The following is a 20878-nucleotide window of genomic DNA, read 5'->3' as shown; positions in this document are numbered from 1 at the left end:
TCTCCCAGTCCTCCCTGAGATAGTGACACAACTTGAACAGGGAGGGGGCGGCCCACAGGGGCAGGCAGCTGCAGTGGCTGCCAGGCCCGCTGTATTGTGTATTAGCGGTAAGCCCGGCAGATAAAGAGCCATGCACACCACTAGTGTTATACATTGTAACGGGTGTTAGAGTGGCTGTGATCGCGGGTGGAGGTGGCCGGTTAAACCCACAGGGCATGTGCACTCTGTGCTGGCACAGCGGCAACTAGCATTAAAAGGTGCGAGTTATACAGAAGCTTCCATAGATTAGTGAGATCCGTGAAGGTTTCTGTCTGTGTGTTAAATAAAAAAAAGGGGCCCCCTATGCATTTTTAGGTCTATTGTTTTGGTGATTTCTCAGGCAGTAATATGTGCGAGTGAAGCACTCGCACTCTATTACATTGCCAGAGTTCTATCTAGAGAATGGAAAAACATCTGGATGCAAGCGGAATTTTTGTGAATAATAGTAAAGCCTGAAAAAATGCGAGTTTTACTATAGTCATACCCTACTACATTTGCAAGTGAGTGAAAAATGCGAATATTAAACTCTCAGTATTTTTGCAAATTGCAACCTATTACATTTGGCCTGAAGTCTCTATTAGAAATTATGCTTCCTTAGCTGCTTCTGTAAGTGCCATATATTCCACCTCAGTGGTGGATATGCCTACAGTGGGTTGCTTTCTATGCTGATAGCTGTACCTGCTAACACAAATAGATATCCCCTGGAGGAATATGGTCATCCTCATCTGATCCCCAGTTGGCATCACAGAAAGATTTTATTGTGGAATTTTCAGATTTGGAAAATTCTAGTTTTAAGAAAGATGAACTCTTCAAGTAACTGCTATCCAATGTTGTTTCCCTGGGTTGATAACAAATTGACTCACCTGGTATACAGCATGTGTGATGTCTGGACAAGTTGCTACACTGGCATACATTAAACTTCCATTAGTGCTTTAATAGAGTACATCTCTTATGTCCTCTCTGCTTTACTTCTGAGTAACATGGCTTTGGTTAGTTTAGTGCTTTTTTAAATGGAAGTAGACATTGGTTTCACATCTGACAGCTTACACTTCTCAAGTATTTGTTTGGCCAAAGATGTTTGCCCACCTACCACGTCACGGTGAACCTTATACAGGTGGGTCCCTAACATCTCTAATACTAACACACTAATTAATTTATCTAGGTCTTACCTATCATAGAGCCCATTAGATGTGTGTACTGCAATGCAAGGACCCATACCAGTTAAAATCACCTGGGGCAGGCAGGAAGAGTGCTAGCCCAATGAAGGGGTCTCACCTTCAGAATGTACCTTAAATACACACAAACAGGAAATGGGAGGGGCTGGGCTGCACATCCTAATATTAATCATGATAATAGGTGCTACCATGCTGAGACCAGTAGTTCTACAGCAAAAAGGAGAGGGGGGGGAGGTATTTAAGGTACATTCTGAAGGTGAGACCCCTTCTTTGGGCTAGCACTCTTCCTGCCTGCCCCAGGTGATTTTAACCAGTATGGGTCCTTGCATTGCAGTACACACATCTAATGTGTAGGTGGGCAAACATCTTTGGCCAAACATGTACTAAGAAACCTTACATTTAAAACCATGTTAATTATTGCATTCTATTATAGATATTTTGATCATTTGTATTCTTATTGCTTATAGTGTGCACCTGCTCCTCCCCCCCCCCTCTCCTTTTTGCTGTAGAACTACTGGTCTCAGCATGGTAGCACCTATTATCATGATTAATATTAGGATGTGCAGCCCAGCCCCTCCCACTTCTCAAGTATTGCTTCAATGTATGTTTGCTGATTGTTCCTGTCTCTAAGCTTTGTGAAATTCTTTGGCCTAACAGGTAATGTCCTAGGTATTTTCTGTTCTAAAAACTGCTATACAGTATACTTGTTGTGCTGTTCTTTTTCCTGCTAGTAACAGATCATCCACATGCACTCCATGATGAACAATTTCTGCTCTATGTACTTGTGGTAGAGACAATAATCTTTGAATGTACAAAGTCCATTTCAAGTAGTACAACATCTATCAACAATGACCACTTTGCTTTAAGCTGTACAAAGCTTTCTTTAGTAAAAACACTTCTCATTCTTTGAACATGCTTTCACATTAGTGTTCGGGAGGTTCCATGTAAATTTCTTCTACCAATTCTCCATTTAAGAAAGCTGAGTCAAAGTCTAATTAGTATAGCAATAAGTCATACAAGACAGATATGGCAATGACTAAATGTAATGTACTGTACCTCACCATAGGAGAGAATATCTCACAGTAATCATTCCCAGATTTCTGTGTATATTCTTGACTGTTTTGTGGTGGCTTGACCTGTTGACTATTCTTTGTATGTTCATGTACCTTTGTCAAGGTAAGTGAAGAATTTTTTTTTATTATTTTACGTGACACAGGGTTTTCAGAGCTGAAAATCCTGCAACCACTTTATTGTAATTGGATACTGTGGGTATCGGGAGCGCGCATACCTGCGGTATTCCAAAATTGGGCATGAGGTATATTACCTCGCTAAACCTTGCGCCCAATTGAATATGCCCCTATATGCACCATTTTTTTTTCCTTTTTGTAGTTAATATTTGTTCCCAGAGAGACTACTCTGGTACACGGCAGCATCTGTAAGAGCGTGACCTTATACTATTAAATCAATCCACCAGGAAACTACTTTAAATAGCTATTTTTACTTCTTTTGGGACACATCCGGAGTGCCTCTTTCAGTGCCTTACATATCTGTACATATATTACTCTTCACTATCAGTCAGCATTGACAGAATGGGACTTAATTGTGCTTCTCCCAACTAAAGAGGTAAGAGCAGATATCACTTGATGTTCTTTTTCATTTGGAGTATTTATGTGCAAAGAAGGTCTCTATTTGTTGTTAAAAAGATTTTGTCTGGCGTGTCTTATTTTGCTTATTTGTATGGGCAACAGGACCTAACTAAAGGTATGCTCATTTCAAAGACTTTAAGGTTGGGCTCGGTTTAAACTGGTCCTTGAGGATGGGTATTGGCCTATTGAGATACTGTTCTTGCCACCCCTACTGATGGCAGTCGGAGGTGTGTGTTATTCTATTTATGAGATTATTTTTAATAAGCTTAATTTGCTATGGCATTTTATGGCACATTTAGAGTGAGTGACTTGGAGTTAATTGCAGGGCCTTGGTAGGCTTGTATGGTCAGCCATTGTGCCTAGGTTTGTGTGGAGTTGTGTGAAGTCTAATGCAGTAATGGATGGAGCCAGGAAGAAGATGAATTCCACATTTACCTGTTTTGCTTTGGTCAACCTTAGTGTGGTAGTGGAACATAGGTCGATATGCTTCAGGGGTGCTCAGCTGTATGCAGTAGGCTGCACTGGGTACATCTGACACCTGAAGGATTGTTTCTGTCCATTGACAGCTTGTTCAAGAGGATTTAGCATACAGAAGGTGTGGCTTTCTCTTCTTGGTACAGTATGGGTGCAGTGCTTTGCCTGTAAGCATACCTTTGGCAGTAAAGAACAGCAGTGTTGTTGCTGTTGTTAGAGTTGTTACTAGTTATGGCTGCATTCTCCTCTAATGTGTTAGTTGATGCTAATTGCCCTGGGAAATGACAACATGGAGGGTCCATTTTGTTAAGTATACATGCCTTGTCTGTCCCTGTCTGTTCTTTAGTTTGCCACCATATAACTTAATTTCTTTACTTATAAAATTTGACAGAATTTTAGAATGCCAATTTTGTTATCAGTTGCCTTCACACAATATTAGTTAATGAATGAAAGTATTCTTTATGTTGCCATGGAGGGGTACTATGAGCCAACAACTATTAGGGCATGTATAAATAACATGTTGTACAATGGCCAGTCCATTGAGAGTTTGTAAACCTGTCTTTCAGCATGTGTGTGCATGGCATTGCTGTGGGCTCGTAATAGAATACTTTGCTTACGGTATAGTGAATAGGGATGTTTGAGGCTTGGTGGTAGTGTATTTGTATATGTTTTACCCAATGTCAATGGTTCGCCGAGGAGCCCACAGCATACCAGGTAAGAGGATACATGAATACATATACTCCATAGATCGGACCAAAATACTGTTACTTTCCTATTTGGCTGCAGATAAAAAGAAACCAAAACCCTTGACAATTTAGGAACCGCGCAGATAAAATATTTATATTTAACCAAATACTTATCAAATCACGATGACCTGGCTCTCATACTTTTCATTAGTGCCATATATCCAGCTGCATCTGCACTACATCTGATCTCCTATTGTCAAAGCTTTCTCGTGCAGGGACATGTGTTCACCACCTTTGACCCACTGGAGCCTGAGGTGGGAGAGCCTTAGTTACAGCTGGGTGGCTGCCTTGAGAATATTTATTATGAGGTAGGAGTTATGCAGAATGCTATCATAAGGCACAAAAGGCAAACAGGGATTACGTCTAATTTTTGCATATTAGGTGCATTAGTGCAGCTAGCTAGTATTTATTTATGAATATCTCCGCTCCGAACCCTCCATCAAAAGAAGTAAAATTTGCCCCCAGATAACCACCATCTTGACTAGCTAAACCATGTAATTTCCCCATAAAATCAGATTTATTAGCTAAAACAAAGATACGTAATAAAACAATGTGCATCCAAGGCCAGCTTTTTTCCGACTTTATAAATTACCTTTGTTGCGTATTAATCTGTGCATATGTTTTAAGGGAATGGGTATGAAATACCGCCGGCCGCACGGCCGGCGGTTCGATTCCCGTCAGCGGCAGCCCGACATCAGCAGAGTTCCGAGCAGCGGAAGGCCGACAGCGCTGGAAATCCCGATCGTGGATAGGTGAGTATCTACTAACCTAACCCCCCTAACCCTAACCCTCCTCAGGGGTTCCTAACCCTAACTTCCCCCCCAAGTGCCTAACCCTAATCCCCCCTTTAAGTGCCTAACCCTAACCACCCCCTTCCCCGCTGCCTAAACCTAAGTCCCCCGGGGGGGTGCCTAACCCTAAGTCCCCCCCGGGGGTGCCTAACCCTCCCTCCCCTTAGCCTAACCCTAACCCTCCCGGGGGGGTGCCTAACCCTAAGTCCCCCCCGGGAGCCCTAAACCTAACCCCCCCCGCGGCTGTCCGCTCGCGGCGCCCGGCATCGCTACGATCGGGATGCCGGGCGCCGGTCTCCCGGCGTCGGGGAAATGCGGGCGTCTACATCTAGACGCCCGGCATTTCACCCTTGCCGGGGTATGACAGTCGGAAAGCCGGCTGCCGGTATTTAGGCAGTCGGCTTCCCGATTGTTTCCGTTTTAAGGACCGAATATGTTCCCCGGGACTAATAAGATTTCCATATGATGCTTTGGATTCATTGAGTTTGCTCAAGGGTGCTAAGAGGAGGGTAACATTTAGCTAGATTGTATATATTGGATCTGATGCACAAAAGTCTGTTTTGTGGGTGAATTGTGTGGTATGCATACAATACGCAACCTTGAGGAAGTACTGTATGGACAATTTAGAGTTGCGTAAATCTCAGCAGCATCTCCACTTACGGCTGAAGGTCACTAGGAGGTATATTTACTAATAGTCAATTTTGGACGATTTTGGTTGATGATTGGTCGATTTTTGGTTGACTTTGTGTTTCAGGGTCTAAATCAAACATTTACTTAGAGATGATTTTTGTTTTTACATTGTTTAAAAAAAAAGATGTAAAAAATAATCTGTTAGTAAATGTGTGATTTATACCCTGAAATACAAAATGGACCAAAAATTTACCAAACATTGACCAAAATCAACTTTTAGTAAATATACCTTCAGGTGTTCGTATATCAGCTAATTGTTCAGAAGGGGTGTTTTTGGCGTATAGGCGGAAATGTGGGCTGCCCAGAGCCAAGCGAATACAGATATATGTTTAAATTCAGGATAATGTCTTACATCTTGAATAGAGTTGGTGCAAATATTTGCTGATAGTTATTGCATCTACTCTCAGCAAATGGATTTATAGGTGTGTAGTGACCTCATGGATGCAGACAACGATAAATACAAACCAAATTCCGCATTTATTTCCAAGCAAGCAGAGCAGCCGCATCTGCAAATCTGAATCAGGCCCTTAATGTGTAAATGTCTTATATATATATTTTCTCATTATTACCAGTTAATATTAGAGATTCAATGCATTTTGTCAATGGGTGTCTTATACGCCAAAAAATATGGCATTTTGTTGTCAGTATCTATTACTAGAACTTTGCTTAAAAAAACGAACACATTCTGGTCTCGATTCAGAGCCAGACACAATCCACACACAATGCCTAAGATCACGTAGATGAGCGATTTTCTGCAACTGCACATACAGTACATGACAATTTCTCTGAAGTCAGATGGTACATGTGTTGTACAGGGTATATGCACAAAGTATCAGAAATGTTGTGGAAAAGTGATGGACTTTCCTAGGAGGTGGCTAGAAATGAAAGCAACAATGGTCCAATCAGTGGGCGTATTATGTGAGTTCACTCCGTTCCTGGTTACACAGCCGCAAGAACAGGAGGTCAAGGTCAGATGGACAAACTGCACGTGCCATAGGGTTGGGGCAAGTTTTAATGGCCATCTAATGGTGGAGTTTATGGATGCACCAATTGTTAGTACGGCGAGCATGGGGGCTAAAAGTGGGCGTCTCAGTGCTCTCAGATTCGGGCGCATAGATGTACACAAGGGAAGGAGTTTGTAGCGGCATTTGCATTTTGCAGACGGGTGACCACCAATAGATGCTGCTTAGTGCACTTCTGCCTGAGAAATAGGCCCTCTGTGTCAGATTAATTTACAGACAGTGGCGGCTCCAGGGGTGGGGCTACAGCGCAGTCCAAAGTTCAAATAGGGGAGACACCAACTGCCAGTGAGTCCCAGCCTTCTATGTTTGGCAGCATTTGAAATGGCAGTTGGTGTGGCTCCCCTATTTGAATGTTGGACTGGGCTGCAGCCCCACCTCTAGAACATCCACTGTTTACAGATATAGATAATTGTAAAGGACCACAAACTCTTTATCACCATTTATATTAGTATAAATCTATTTGTGTTACAGTGTTTCTAGACATGAGAAAAAGAAGCATGACATGCTATTTTGTTGCCTGTGTATAAATAAATATATAGTATTATTAGCAAGTTACTGACAAAAAAACAGGTCTACTGGATGGACCATTAACTAAGGAAAATCCATATGTTGCTAAGCAAAATGTTTTGCTACATTACAATCTACTTTCAAAGTATTGCATATTTGCTGCTAATATGGCTTTTATATACTGACTTTGTATAGTTTATACTGCAAGGATTTTCACAATAAATTCAATATAGCTATATTAAGAGTTTTTTATCCACATTTAACAATACACTTGTAGTTAGTATACTGTATGCTTATGGTAATATGTCAGTAAACAAACACTAGGAAACTCTTCAGTGTACTTTATTTTCTAATAAAAAATTCTGCTGTATGTTATTGTTATATGTAAGGAATAATATTGCAGAACATGTTGTATCAAATAGGCCTTTTTTTAAATCAAAGTCAATTTTCTATGTTTTCTATGTTATGATCACATTGTGCGGAACCATGCTTGGGTTGTTGCTTGGCAATGGGTGCTGGCGTCATTCAGCCCAGTGTCACCATTTTTCCACCCTTCAGTGTCGGTTGTTAGGTGACAGCAACCAGCATAGTTTATCCCTTTCTCTCGTGGAAACTAATCTCATTTGCCACTGCTTATTCAGTTAGGAGATTCACTCTCATGGTCATGTGATTGGGAGGCTGGCTCTGCAGACTTCATCTTATTGGCTTTTTTAGATCTGTACAAGTGATAGTTTGTTTTCAGCCAGGAGGAGATGTATCAAAACTTCTTAACAAAATAGAGAAGTTGCCCATAGCAACCAATCAGTTATCATTTATTTAGCACTGTCTATGAAAGTTAGAAGCTGATTGGTTACGCTATCATTCTGCTTTTGGATTTTTACCTGGCTAGCATAATGCCCATGTGCTGACTCTACACTAAAATTTGCAATAAAGTAGCCCATCTAGCGGGCAGGGCCAGGCTCAAGTGACCCATTGGAGTGCTCAAACGGGAATTTTCGTGTCCGCGACAATGTTCAGGCTAAAGCTACTCCTCACCTCTATGGGGGAATACAATGTGTTGCATGCCGACAGCCATGAGGTGGTATCCGATGGAACAATTTAAATGTTGCTCTGTTTGGGCGAGCACAGCCACCGGCACTGACATTTCAACTCCAAGGACCCCTGAGCTGGCGTGCAGAAATTACTGAAAAGTCAACAAGAGTTAACAAAGTCAAGCGGGGTCAACAATGTCCCATTATTTTGACGGCCTGCTAACTACTGTAGTAATGTCATAAGAAGTATCCGATGGTAGAGTATTTCGGTAACAAATGTTATGTGATTACTGAAAAAGCTGTTTAAAAGCAAATATGTTTTAAAGCAAAGCACTGATCACAGACACAGCACACTTTGTGTGAGTAAATAAGCCTTGGGAAAGCAGTATGCCTGAAATAAGGCTCCCAATCCCTGGATCTTATTCCAGTTGAAAATTTGTAGTATAAGAAAACATTGTTAAAAACCCATCAATTAAAATAAAGTGATTTTTCGTTACATTTTGGCAACAATCCTTCTGAAATTACCCTGACCTTAGTGAATAGCATGCCTCATTCATTGGTAGGGATTAAGGCTGAGCCAACTAAGTACTTCATTATTTCCACTTTTTTATTATTATCACTTATTGACTTAGTATTAATTTTGCATAGAGATTGGTGTTGATTTGATAAAAAAATTATACCACTTTTCCACCTGAGTACCGGATCTGAGCGAAGATGTGGAACACAGTTCCAAACGGGTCCGACCCAGGACAGACCCCTTTTCTACTGCGGTGCCGATCCAGGTTATTCATACTGCACATGGAATGACATCATCCCCAAGCGCCGAGAGACCCGAAATTCCCCATGCTGCAAATGAGACACGGGTCGGATGACCCGGGTTACCCATTTCACACTGCAGGGTTGCATAGGTCGTTCCTGTGTTAAACCCTGCAAGCTACCTGGGTTGGATTGCTGGGTCACTCGACCCGGTAATTCAACCCTTGCCCCTTTTACACCTAGCAGCAAACTGGGTTAACCCTGCAATAACCAAGTTTTAGCTGTGGATTAAAAGGGGTATAACTGTTTCTATTTAAATTTGCTTAAGATTTTAACAAGATATATCTAAACATCAATAAGATACTGAGTGTACAAATCTCAAAATAGGTTGTTGAAAAACATTATAATTTCCCCCTAAATATACACTACAACACACTGCAACATGTGAGTTTAATCTACACAACCTTGTTTAATAAGCTAGACACAATTTGTCATTGTATTGAGTACTCATGGTGCAAACAAGGTCAGACCACTTCAATTAACCTGCCAAATAATCTCAAGTTACTAATTATAGTTTGATAAAAAATGGCTGACTGCTTAGATTTGTCTGGTTAGATAATCAGTCTTTAAGAGCATCAGCAGCGTTGCCTATTTTCAAGTGGACAAATGACAGTGTTTTATCAATCCTTTGATTATGTACTGTACAATCCTTTATATTCAAGGGCCAGAAAGTACCAATAATCTGTGAAGCTTTTTTTAATTGGTACTCGATCTAGGTAAATAATAAATAAACAACATGTATTTAATCAAGAGACAAATTTTGCACCTTAGAAGTGCTAGCAAATAAATCATGACAAAATAAGATTTTTTTTTTTGGCTTACAAGTTGGTGCCTGCTATTTATAAATAGGCAGAAGTACATTTAGTACACTAAGTACCTTCTGTTAACGTAATCATTCAACTAAACACGTCTATTTGAATATTCATTGTCATTTAGAAGGATGTGAGATTTTCTGAGTCTGTCTAATCCACTCAATGTTTCCTCAATTGTAACAACTGCCAACGGGACAGAACCTGGGAGTCATTATACTGCTTCATTTACATTTTCCATAAATATATTGTATCTATGTTGCATTTAAATTAAATTACTGCTCAGGTATCTGTGTTCATGTTGCAGGTTTTAACACATTATGTATACAGGTCACCAACTGCTAATATATTATGTACTGTATACTGTCAAAGAGTTCAATAGACTATTTGACAAACATAAATAAATTTAAATTTTATATATATATATATATATATATATAGTATATATTAGATATTGATTATTATCACTATATTTGTTGTTATCAGGTGTATAATTAAAAATAAACAGACTTAGGAACCTGCTCTGTGGCTCTTGAGCACCCCAAATATTTGTGCTGCTATAGTCATTAACCATGTCTGTTTGCTTAGGTGTGGGAAGGAGGGTGTTAGCGTGAGCCAGGGAGAGACACATATGACTTACACAGATTATGTGGCTGGCTGACTTCAAGTCTCCATTTCATCTGGTTTTAATAAGCCACAGAACCGATATAATTCATGTGGCCCTTATTATAGGGATGATATGGCAAGCCTAATGCAAGCACTCCCAATACATTTTAAAAGGTGGCTTTGCCTTCTATACAGAAGTATGGTAAGTTATCAAAAGTAAATTTGGTGTCCCCTAGCTTGGTGTTACTATTGAAACTCAGGCTCCTATGGGTGCAGATAATCAGGATTTTGTACAATGATAATGTTTCTCATTAAGGGGGAGATGTAACAAACCTTCTAAAAAGAACAAGTAGCCACCCATAGCAACCAATCAGCTTCTAGATATCTCTTTTTCAAATACATTTTATAAATTGATAGCTAAAAGCTGATTGGTTGCTATGGCCAACTTCTCCTGATCTCTTTAGAAGACTTGATACATCTCCCCTGAGTGCATGCTGATTTGCTGGAAGACTTCATTGGCTTGGAAGGAGCTGGAGCACTAGTGACCAATTATAGCTTAGCTTTCTTTGGATCTAAACTGTCTTTGTCAAGTTGGGCAACAAGATTTTTGGGCAGCACCAAGGCACTAATGGTATAAAAATATTTGGGAGGAAATTCATGCAACCCCTATAACCATGCCTTTGCTATGAGAGAGAGAGAGAGAGATTAGTGTTGAGTAAAAACAAGTGGTTCAAGGTTTACAATCCGCTATTTTTTGTTGGGCAAACTTTACAGATTTCAACTGCATATCATGCTTATGTACAACTGTACTGCACAGGGGTGACTGTTCTGTATGGAATTTATCATACAGCTTATGATGTTATATGTATGCAGGGGAGGGGAGTGGATACAAAGTACTATTCTAGCCTAACCCTAAATAACATTAAAAACAAAGGTTTCTGTCAATTTAGAAATCTAACCAAAATTAAACTTTAGTAAATTTATTCTTTAGTATCACAGGGATATATAAGCTGTGGTTTACTGACATTTCAAATTCAGGTGGCCTGGGTGCTGTGACCTTCACTGTACTTATTGTTAAGTTGTTGAATTGTACAAGAGGAACTGACAACTGGTTGTATAGAAAAACATTGGAGATGTTGAGCCATGAACATCGATAAATACTACAAATAATATTCTTGCAAAAATACATAATATACTGTGTTGCACAAACTAAGAAAAAAATTATCTAAAAGTAGCTGAAGTACCTGGCGTTGCCCGGGTTTAAATATTCAAGTTATTAAGTTTTATTATGTTATGTCATCCAAATCCATCCAGTGGAATGCCAAGAACAGGTTCCCTGGGTCAATGTTCTGCCCAATGTCCCTGGGTCAAAGTTCTACTCAGTGTACACCAACAGGAGGTCCAACCAGGGCCGGTAATAGGATTCTAGATGCCCTAGGCAAAGCTACACAATACCGCCCCTACCTCCCCCAATACCCTCCCTCCAGCTGTTCAAATACAAACTTGACTCAAATTAATAGTTTTATTTTTAGATTTATTAACATCACAAATTATAGCAACAATAAATAACAGTAGCAGCAATAACATCATCAGTTTGTACATGAAATGTACAAAAAAAAGTGCAGTAATAGATAACACTATAACATTAGCAGCAATAACTTCAACACTTTGTACATGAAATGTACAGAAAAAAGTGCAGTAATAAATTTGATTTTTACTTTCCGCGCTTTTAGTTTAGCAAATTTAGAGACAAGCTCTTTCACGTCAACTTTTTTTGTGGTGTCATGTTCTATTGACAAGAGAGAGAGACCAACAAGTATTTCTTGCATCATTGAAGATCGAATGTAAGTTTTAATTAACTTTAACTTGGAAAAGCTTCGCTCACCACTGGCCACAGAAACAGGGAGAGTCAAAAGGATGCGAGGAGCAATAAATGTGTTGGGGACAAGATTTGTCAGCTCATTTTTACACAGAAAGTTTAATACATCTTGTGGAGATGTACACTCTGAAACACGCCTTGCAATAGTTTGTAATTTACAACATAAATCAGAAGCATCAATATCTTTGGAATCCCCATGTTGTAAAGTTTGCTCCAACTTGCAACAATCTTCCATAATTTGCATTGTTGTTCTATTTTGTATACTATGAACATCATAGAGGAAGCCAAACACAGAACTAACTTGATTCATCTGTGTGAATCTATCTTCAACTGATTATATAGCTGTATCAAGCACTGCAAAATAAAAGTTTACTTTGAAGTTTGCCTTAGGATTCCGAATAGGCTCATCCTCTGCTTCATATATGAACTGCTTCCTCTTTCTACTAATACGAACAGGAACTGCTTCAAACTGTGCTGGTATCCCGAATGACTCAGCAAGTTCACCAGCCTCTTCCAGCACTTTCCCGAACCCTTCATCACTCCTGCAGTCTACAAGAAAATTCCTTGTTGCGTTCAGTTGTTTAATGGCATTGTGTATGTCAAATTCCTTCACCTGAAGCAGTTTGCTAGTCATATTGACCTCAAACAATATACCATACCAAACCATTAGAGAAACCACAAACTTGAAAGTAGAAATGCCTTTTGCAAGGCCTTGTGTTTCTATTCTTGAGGTGTTGCCAGATGCTCCCGTTAGGGTATTGTCATTATAGATTTCAATCAAGGCATCATAAATATCACCGAGCTAAAAGCAAAGAGGTTTCAAGGCATCAATGTGACTTTCCCATCTTGTTTCACTCAATGACTTAACTGTAAGACTAGGCACATTGTGAATTAGAACTGCCCATCGGCGTGTGGATGCTGAGAAGTACACATAAACATGTTGTACAAGCTAAAAAAAAGATGTGGCCTCCAAACAACACTTGGCAGCATCATTCACAACTAAATTCAAAGAATGTGCACTGCAAGGAACAAACAATGCTCTTGGGTTAAGATCCAAGATTCTTCGTTGCACACCATTTTCCTTCCCTTTCATGTTGCTACCGTTATCATAGCCTTGACCACGTAAATTTACTAGAGGTAATGACATTTCTTCTAACTGGTGAAGGATGATGTCTGTCATACCAGCACCACTTGTTTACTTTAGTGGCAAAAATCCTAAGAAATGTTCTTTTATGAGTACAGGTTCGCAATCATCAGTTAATGAAGCTATGTTCACAAAGCGAAGAACCATGGTCATTTGTTCAATGTGGCTTACATCAGGTGTACAATCAATAATTATTGAGAAATACTTGGCAACCTGAGCAGATTTAAGAATTTCTTCTTTGATGGTGTTGGATAATAGTTGAATAAGTTCATTCTGTATATCTTTACCAAGATAGTGCACATGGGTCTCTTTATCTCTTATTTGACGACTATGTTCATCCATTACGGGGTCGAACAAAGTAAGGAATTCAATAAATTTCAGGAAGTTCCCATTTCCAGCTGTTCTGCAATTTTTCATTTGTTCCACGTAAGGCCAGATTTTGCATACCGAGAACTCTCACTAAAGCAATTAGTCGTTCAAGGATTTGTTGCCAGTACTTTTCCTTTTGTTTAATTAGGCGTATATTTTCTTCATCATTTTTTTTTTTTGCTTTTCAATCGTAATTCAAGCTCTTTCCAGTTTTGAAAATGTATCAAATGTGCATTACTTCTCTCATGCAGTGAGAGAATTGCAGTGATGTTTTTCCAATCTTTTGAACCTTTATCACAAAGAGATGATGATGATGATGGGTTGGTGTAATTACTAAACAACTTGCAACAAAAGCAAAATACAGAGTCATTTGTTATAGAATATTGTAGCCACTGACGATGCATTACTTCTCCATTAGGATGTCTTCTTTTGTAATGATTAGTTAGAAATCTTCTCTGATTGGCATCTTTAGGAAATGTAAACTGTTGAACCTGTTCTGGCCCATGTTCCACCAAAATTTGTCGCATATTATCATTACATTTTATTCAAGTAGCTGGGTCACTATAGTTGAAGCTGGAACTACTTTCACTTTCTATCACCTCTTGATCTGGCTGGACTTCAGATGGTTCCTCTTCAAAACCTTGAGTATGTTCCTCATACTCTATGTCAGCTTCTGAGACTGTAGACAAAACTGTTTTCTCTGCTTCAGTCTCAGGTTGAATATTTGAAGTAGAGCTACCGTCATCATCCTGATGTTGTGGCCGAAGATACTTGAGAAAGGAACCTTCCTGCTTGGCTAGATCCTTTTCCTTTTCAGCCCTCCGTTTACGAAATTGTGCTCCAGATTATTTTTTTTTCTGTCTGCCATGGTGGAAATTCAACTGAAAAAAATAAACCTTTTTGCTGTAGTGTTCTCATAAAGATATACAGAAATAACTCACATTTCATAGTATACCTAACCGAATCCAATAAGACAGCATGCAAGTTCTCCACTTCTAACAGAATGCAAAACACTGAAGAAGCATAATTCTGCTAAACTACAATTATAGCCCCACTTAATCCTATCTTTCTCAAATGTTCCTCTCAAGAAAAGAAGACTTGCTCCAGGTTGGCAACTACAGCTCTCAGTACCAAAAATATGTTTAAACTAGAATCAGTGTTGATGAGAAATCGAAGTGGGCTACTGGAAATCTGCAACTTGTGTGATAAGGGAAAATACCCTATGTATTTTAGAAGCTTTTTGGATTAATTAAACATTTTTAGGGAACTTTTAAGTAAAAAACATCAGCCACAGAGTGAGCTTTCCATAATTTACTTCTTCCACATATGGAAGCAGGCCCAGAATAACATTAGTGAACCCCCAAACTATCATTTAGAAATAACAGCCCTAAAAATGAGAATTAACTATCTAATGTATGTGCACACATTAGATAATAACTGTATTTACAACTCCAACTCATGCCCTTAAAATGTTTTTTTTTTAGAAAATATATTTTTTTAACATGTACAAGTTGGTTCAGTATACAGTGTTAAATAATAATGATAAGTCTTACTTCCTCCAGGTGAGATGGCAGTCCTGCAGTCGAGATGCACTGATTTCTGATGCAGATGTATATGGTCAATGGTGTCCAGGCTTCATCTCTGTCTGTGGACAAGTGGCTGCAGTAAATTGTTTAAAATAGCTTTTACTGCTCAACAGTGCCATTTCCACTTTTATGGCAGGTACCGAGTCGCAAAAGTAGCAGCCCAATCTGGAATATACCCCAGCACTCAAGCAGCTTGTTTTCCACAGCTTGTGCTCTTCTGTTGAATTTGGACCTGTTTCTGTTCCTTTGGTATTAACATCAATAACATTCATTTCCAGCTATTTCCAGTCAATTTTGAACACATCACACTTAAATGCAATCCAAAACTCGTGAGATCCAGTTTTTAAATCTGAGTTCCAAATTGCGAGAAGACCCAAGCTGGGACTTGCTTCTACTTGGAGCCTAAAGTGATTCCAAACTGGGACTCTATGCGACTCAGAACCCCTAAGTTCAGGTGTGTTTGGTTTGGATGAAACTCGAACCGCACATCTCAAACCAATACTACAGTTAAATGAATGCAATATTAGCATTTATCATCAAGCCAATAATACATAACATGTATTATTAAAACATGTTATGCATTATTGGCTTGCTGATAAATGATTCAGCTCTTTACCACAAACAAAGAATATTACTCCCCTCCACCATATCCCCCACCACCAGGGCCATAAATAGGGTAGTGCGACCAGTGCCATGGCACAGGGCACCGCAGGGGGCGCTGTTTGGGCCTGTCAATTTTCCTGTTTATTTTCATTCTCACTTGTAGCTTCTTTAATCCCCAGCATCTTCTGGCCTCCCCTATCTCTTCCTTGGCCCTTCCCCATGGCCCTATTTCAGGTGCATTATCTTCTGTCCCTATTTAAAAAATGGGGGGAGGGGGTGCCAATGCTCTCTCTGGCACAGGGCACCAAAAAGTCTAGTTACGGCTCTGACCACCACCGCTGTAAAGCTGCCAGCGACTACAATTAGTTTTAAAAGTTCCATACATATTTCTTCTTAATTGGTATTATGATTTATTTTCTTTTTATGTTATTCCCTGCAGCATACCTCTCTGTCACTGGTATATAGCTATGTACTCTTGTGTAAATCTAATGCATTTATGAGTTTTACTGCTGAGCTATTGTTTGCTTGCCGAGTCAGACAGTGCCCCGCCACAAACAAAGATTACCCCCCTCCTCCACCATACTAGTCCCCATGCCACATGTAAAGCCAGTGCCAGCTAAAATAATGGTGCGTACACACGTTACGATTAAAATGCACGATTTGAACAATAACGATATTAATCATATAGTTGAAATTGTGCATTTTTTGGCCCCTACCAACCCCCAAACGACCATCGATGCACGGGTAGTTGAGGAATTGGTGGTTTGCTGGATGATTGATATCGATCATCCAGCAAACCAGGGAGGGTGCAGGACGATCAGACAGAGATATCGTTATCGTTGTCTGATCGTACTGTGAGCCTGATTCAGACCCGGACGCAATTCGTTATTCGCTCGTACGCATTCGATGTTTTCCAACCACGCATGCATTCGGTTATCACTGCGCATGTGCGGCCGTATCTTTGCGGTCAGTTTTCTTTCGCTTGTATACACAGCGAGCAGGAAGTGACCTATTTAATTTGATTGACAGAATGGTCCGTTTATGGGTGGTGACGGGGGTGGAGATTTGAAAACGCAGGCGTGTCAAGCCGTTTTTTGGGAATACATTAATTATCTTGTGCGAGCGCAATATTTGAACGGAAGTTGTGATACGTCACTGTGTGATCCAGTTTCCATTATGACTGCTCGTTCAGCTTGCGGTAAGGTATTGGATCTTGCAAAGACGATGGTGTCTTCGTAGCTCCCTTAGCGAATCGATGATTTGCTATTCTCCTTAATAAGGCACAAGACCAATCACCTAATAATTGGATCACTTGTTATAATGTGATGTGCAATGGCCCTGATTTATTAGCTAAATTTGGAACGCATGTTGTGATGCTATTTGTTTGTATGTTTGGAAATCACCTAATAAATTTTTCATTTGTTGTTATTTGAAATGTGCTTGTTTTATTTGCTATATTTCGTACGCATGTTGTTGGCACATTTCCTTAGTTTTTTTATAGTACAACACCAATCACCTATTTTTTATTTTTTTTTGGTTTGTTTTTTTTGGTTTAAATACACAAAGACAATCAACTACTAATTGCTTAGCTTGTGTTATTGTTTACTTACCTGTTACCTTTTTTTTTTTGTGGAGCAAATATCTTAGTATATGATCTTTCTCATGTATTTAAGTATGTTTGTTGCAGTCCCTTTTACCCAGTTGATAATGAAATTTCAAAGCAATGTTTTTATTTTATTTTTGGATTTGCAGAAAAAATTTATTAATGTAATTTTTACAATTTTTTTTTGTTTGGGTCAGCCACAAAGGAAATTAGTGTCAATTGCACAAATAAAAAATATTACAAAATAAAAATATCACAAGAAAGGAGAGGGAAGTTTTGGGGTGTACAAATATGGGGCAAACACAGAGATGGATTTTGTGGAAATTAGCCAGTGCTGTCAACGTCCGCTTGGCCTGGTGTTGCTGGGAGCATGACTTTGTCCGTGTGCTCCTGTGCCTGCCCTGGCCAGAGGTAGATGTTGTTGCCTTTGGCCTAGGCATAGGGCTAGGCACATTTTGAGGGATGGCCGATGTTGCGCCAGAAGTGGAGGGACCTGATGTTCCGGCAGGAAGGAAGGGCGGCTCCAACAAGCACAGGCAGACGAGCTGCTCCAGGGCATTTGCTATTCTCACATTGGCTGCAGCATTTTCCTCCAGGGCGTCCGCCACCCGTAGCAGATTGGTGTCCATCCTCATCAGAATCTCAGTGCTCTTATCTGTTTTTTCATTGAGATCTGTGAGGAGGGCCACTGCCTGCGAGGGGGAATGCCCTGGACTGTCTGCCACAGGGTCCCCAGCCGGATATACTGCTTCCTCCCCTGCGGAGCCAGCAGATCTACTGTGGCCAAAGCTCACCTCTGGAGCAGACTCGTCCTCTTCTGTGCCTGTGTGGAAAAGATTGTAAAAAAATAAAATTAGTACATTTGAAACTTTATTTACCTGCAGCAACATGTGGAGCCGCAAAGTCTGGCATGTCTGTGTCCATGTTGGACATGCCAAACACCTCCTCTTCCTGCACACACCCCTGTGCCAGCTCCTCCAAATCTGTAAGCTCCAGTGACACAGGGGTTGGCCCACCACCTGTCCCCCCTGCATGCCTAGCCCTATCTGCCAATTTTTGTTTTAGCCGATATTTGAAGTCGCTCTATCTGTTGTAAAAAATGTAGGGTTATATTTTTTTTATAAAAAATAAAACTTTGGAACTAGGTTACAGCATTTACGTACCGGCGTTTGACCTCTTTGGTTGAACGGACAAAGTCACCAACCCCATTGATAGCACTGGCTATTTCCTCCCACAGTTTCCATCTCTGAGTTGCACCCATATTTCGTGGTGTCTGTGCCAGGTTATCGATGCACATTTGCACCAAAGCCTCCATCTCCTTTCTTGCGAATTGAGGCTGCCTTTTGCGTTTGGCCCTGGCCTGGTACTAGGCCCCGCAGCCTCCTCATTCTCAGTCTCCACACCTTTCAAAAAGGTAAAAAATAAACATTATTTGTCTATTTGTTATATTTTTTTGAAACTTTAATTTTTGAGGTAATTACTATGAGTTCCTAGATTTTGGCTTTGCTACTGCTCAGTGGTCATGATGAGACACTTGAATTCAGCAGACCCATTGTGGGCTCTCGTGACATTTTTATAGATGCATGTGCATTATGCTTGCGCATCTATTGTGCGTTATTGATTTGAGCGGGAAAGTTCAGGCTATTTAAGGATTTTTTGTGGCCTTCTTTCGGGGTGGGTTGTTTGGAGTTGTTGGATTTGGATTTGGAGTTTGAGTCGGAGTCGTGGTCTTGGGCGGAGAGTTTGGAGTGTGTTGTTTTGAGATTTGTGTTTGGTTTGGTTTTTTCGTTAGCATTTTTGTGTTTTTTTTTCATACATTTTTTTATTATTTTTGGAGGTAAGTTTGTTATTTTTAATTTGGGTCTATTATAACTTGGTAATATTTTTCACATTTTAAATGTTAATACGTGTTTACTTTGCTTTTATTTAGTTTTTGGATTGTTTTCGTTTGGTTTTTGGGATTTTGTTTATTTTGGTGTGTTCCTCTTTGTGTGGTAAGTGTTTTTTTTTCTACATTATAACCCTTTATTTCTACATTTTTCTAGGTTTTTTTAGGGGTCACGCTATGCAGATTGGTGTACCTAAAAACATGTTGGTTTTGCAATGCCATTTTTTTTTTTTTTTTAAATGTATTGATATTGTTTGACCATCTCCTGTCTGTGGGTTAAGCGTGCCATTAAGCGTTAGTTTTTAAATGTATTGTGTATAGTTTGACCATCTCCTGTCTGTGGGTTAAGTGTACCATTAAGCGTTAATTTTTAAATGTATTGCGTATAGTTTGACCATCTCCTGTCTGTGGGTTAAGCGTACCATTAAGCGTTCATTTTTAAATGTATTGTGTATAGTTTGACCATCTCCTGTCTGTGGGTTAAGTGTACCATTAAGCGTTAATTTTTAAATGTATTGTTTATAGTTTGACCATCTCCTGTCTGTGGGTTAAGCGTACCATTAAGCGTTAATTTTTAAGTGTATTGCGTATAGTTTGACCATCTCCTGCCTGTGGGTTAAGCGTACCATTAAGCGTTAATTTTTAAATGTATTGCGTATAGTATGACCATCTCCTGTCTGTGGGTTAAGCGCACCATTAAGCGTTAATTTTTAAATGTATTGCGTATAGTTTGACCATCTCCTGTCTGTGGGTTAAGCATACATTACAATTTTACTGTAGAATCCAAGAATAACTCAACATCATCTGTGTAGTGCATGCATTCTTGATATTTTGGCCTTAGCCTATCTTGTTTTTTTTAAATAAATTTTTTTATTTCTTTACAAAATCTAAATCATAGGTTTACTGCAAGATGTCACTGCCCAACCCTGTAAGATTCTTCTTTATATGAAAAAAAGATATATTTTAACATTCTTAAATTTCGCAAACATATCTACATTGTCTAACATTTCAGATTGATGTTGGGCGAATTATAGTGGCAATGGTCCCAGACCCCGACCAACCTGGACATCCTCCTAGGCGTAGGCCTCGTAGGCTTGCAAGGCCCCAGATATTTCGAACACGTGTCACCCTTTTTGGAATGCCTGATGATGTTACCGCCTACCACCCAAAATCATCCTAGACACTCTTTCATTAATAGAGAGTGATCTTGAAAGGCAAATTAACAATCCAACAGCAATACCACCACTTACACAGTTAATGTTGATGTTACATTTTTGTGCCTCAGGATCCTTCCAGACCACAGTAAGCATAGTTGCGGGAATTTCGCAATCCTCCTTTTCAATGATCCTGAGGGCGGTAATGGATGCCATATTTAAGCACCTCCATCATTTTATTAATATGCCATTGGATATGGGGTCCCTTAATGTGGTTAAGCAAAATTTTTTCGAAATTGC

The 20878-nt window shown here is 39.7% G+C and overlaps 1 pseudogene; it reads right to left on the bottom strand.

The window, feature by feature from the left end:
• Window positions 1-9496: 9496 nt before the first annotated feature.
• On the bottom strand, window positions 9497-13792 carry LOC148508812 (zinc finger MYM-type protein 1-like; annotated as a pseudogene).
• Between the last annotated feature and the right edge of the window lie 7086 nt (window positions 13793-20878).

The sequence above is a fragment of the Taudactylus pleione genome, unplaced genomic scaffold, assembly GCF_031769625.1.
Source record: "Taudactylus pleione unplaced genomic scaffold, aTauple2 ptg000342l, whole genome shotgun sequence".
NCBI lineage: Eukaryota > Metazoa > Chordata > Amphibia > Anura > Myobatrachidae > Taudactylus > Taudactylus pleione.
This window is presented reverse-complemented; position numbering and strand designations above follow the sequence as displayed.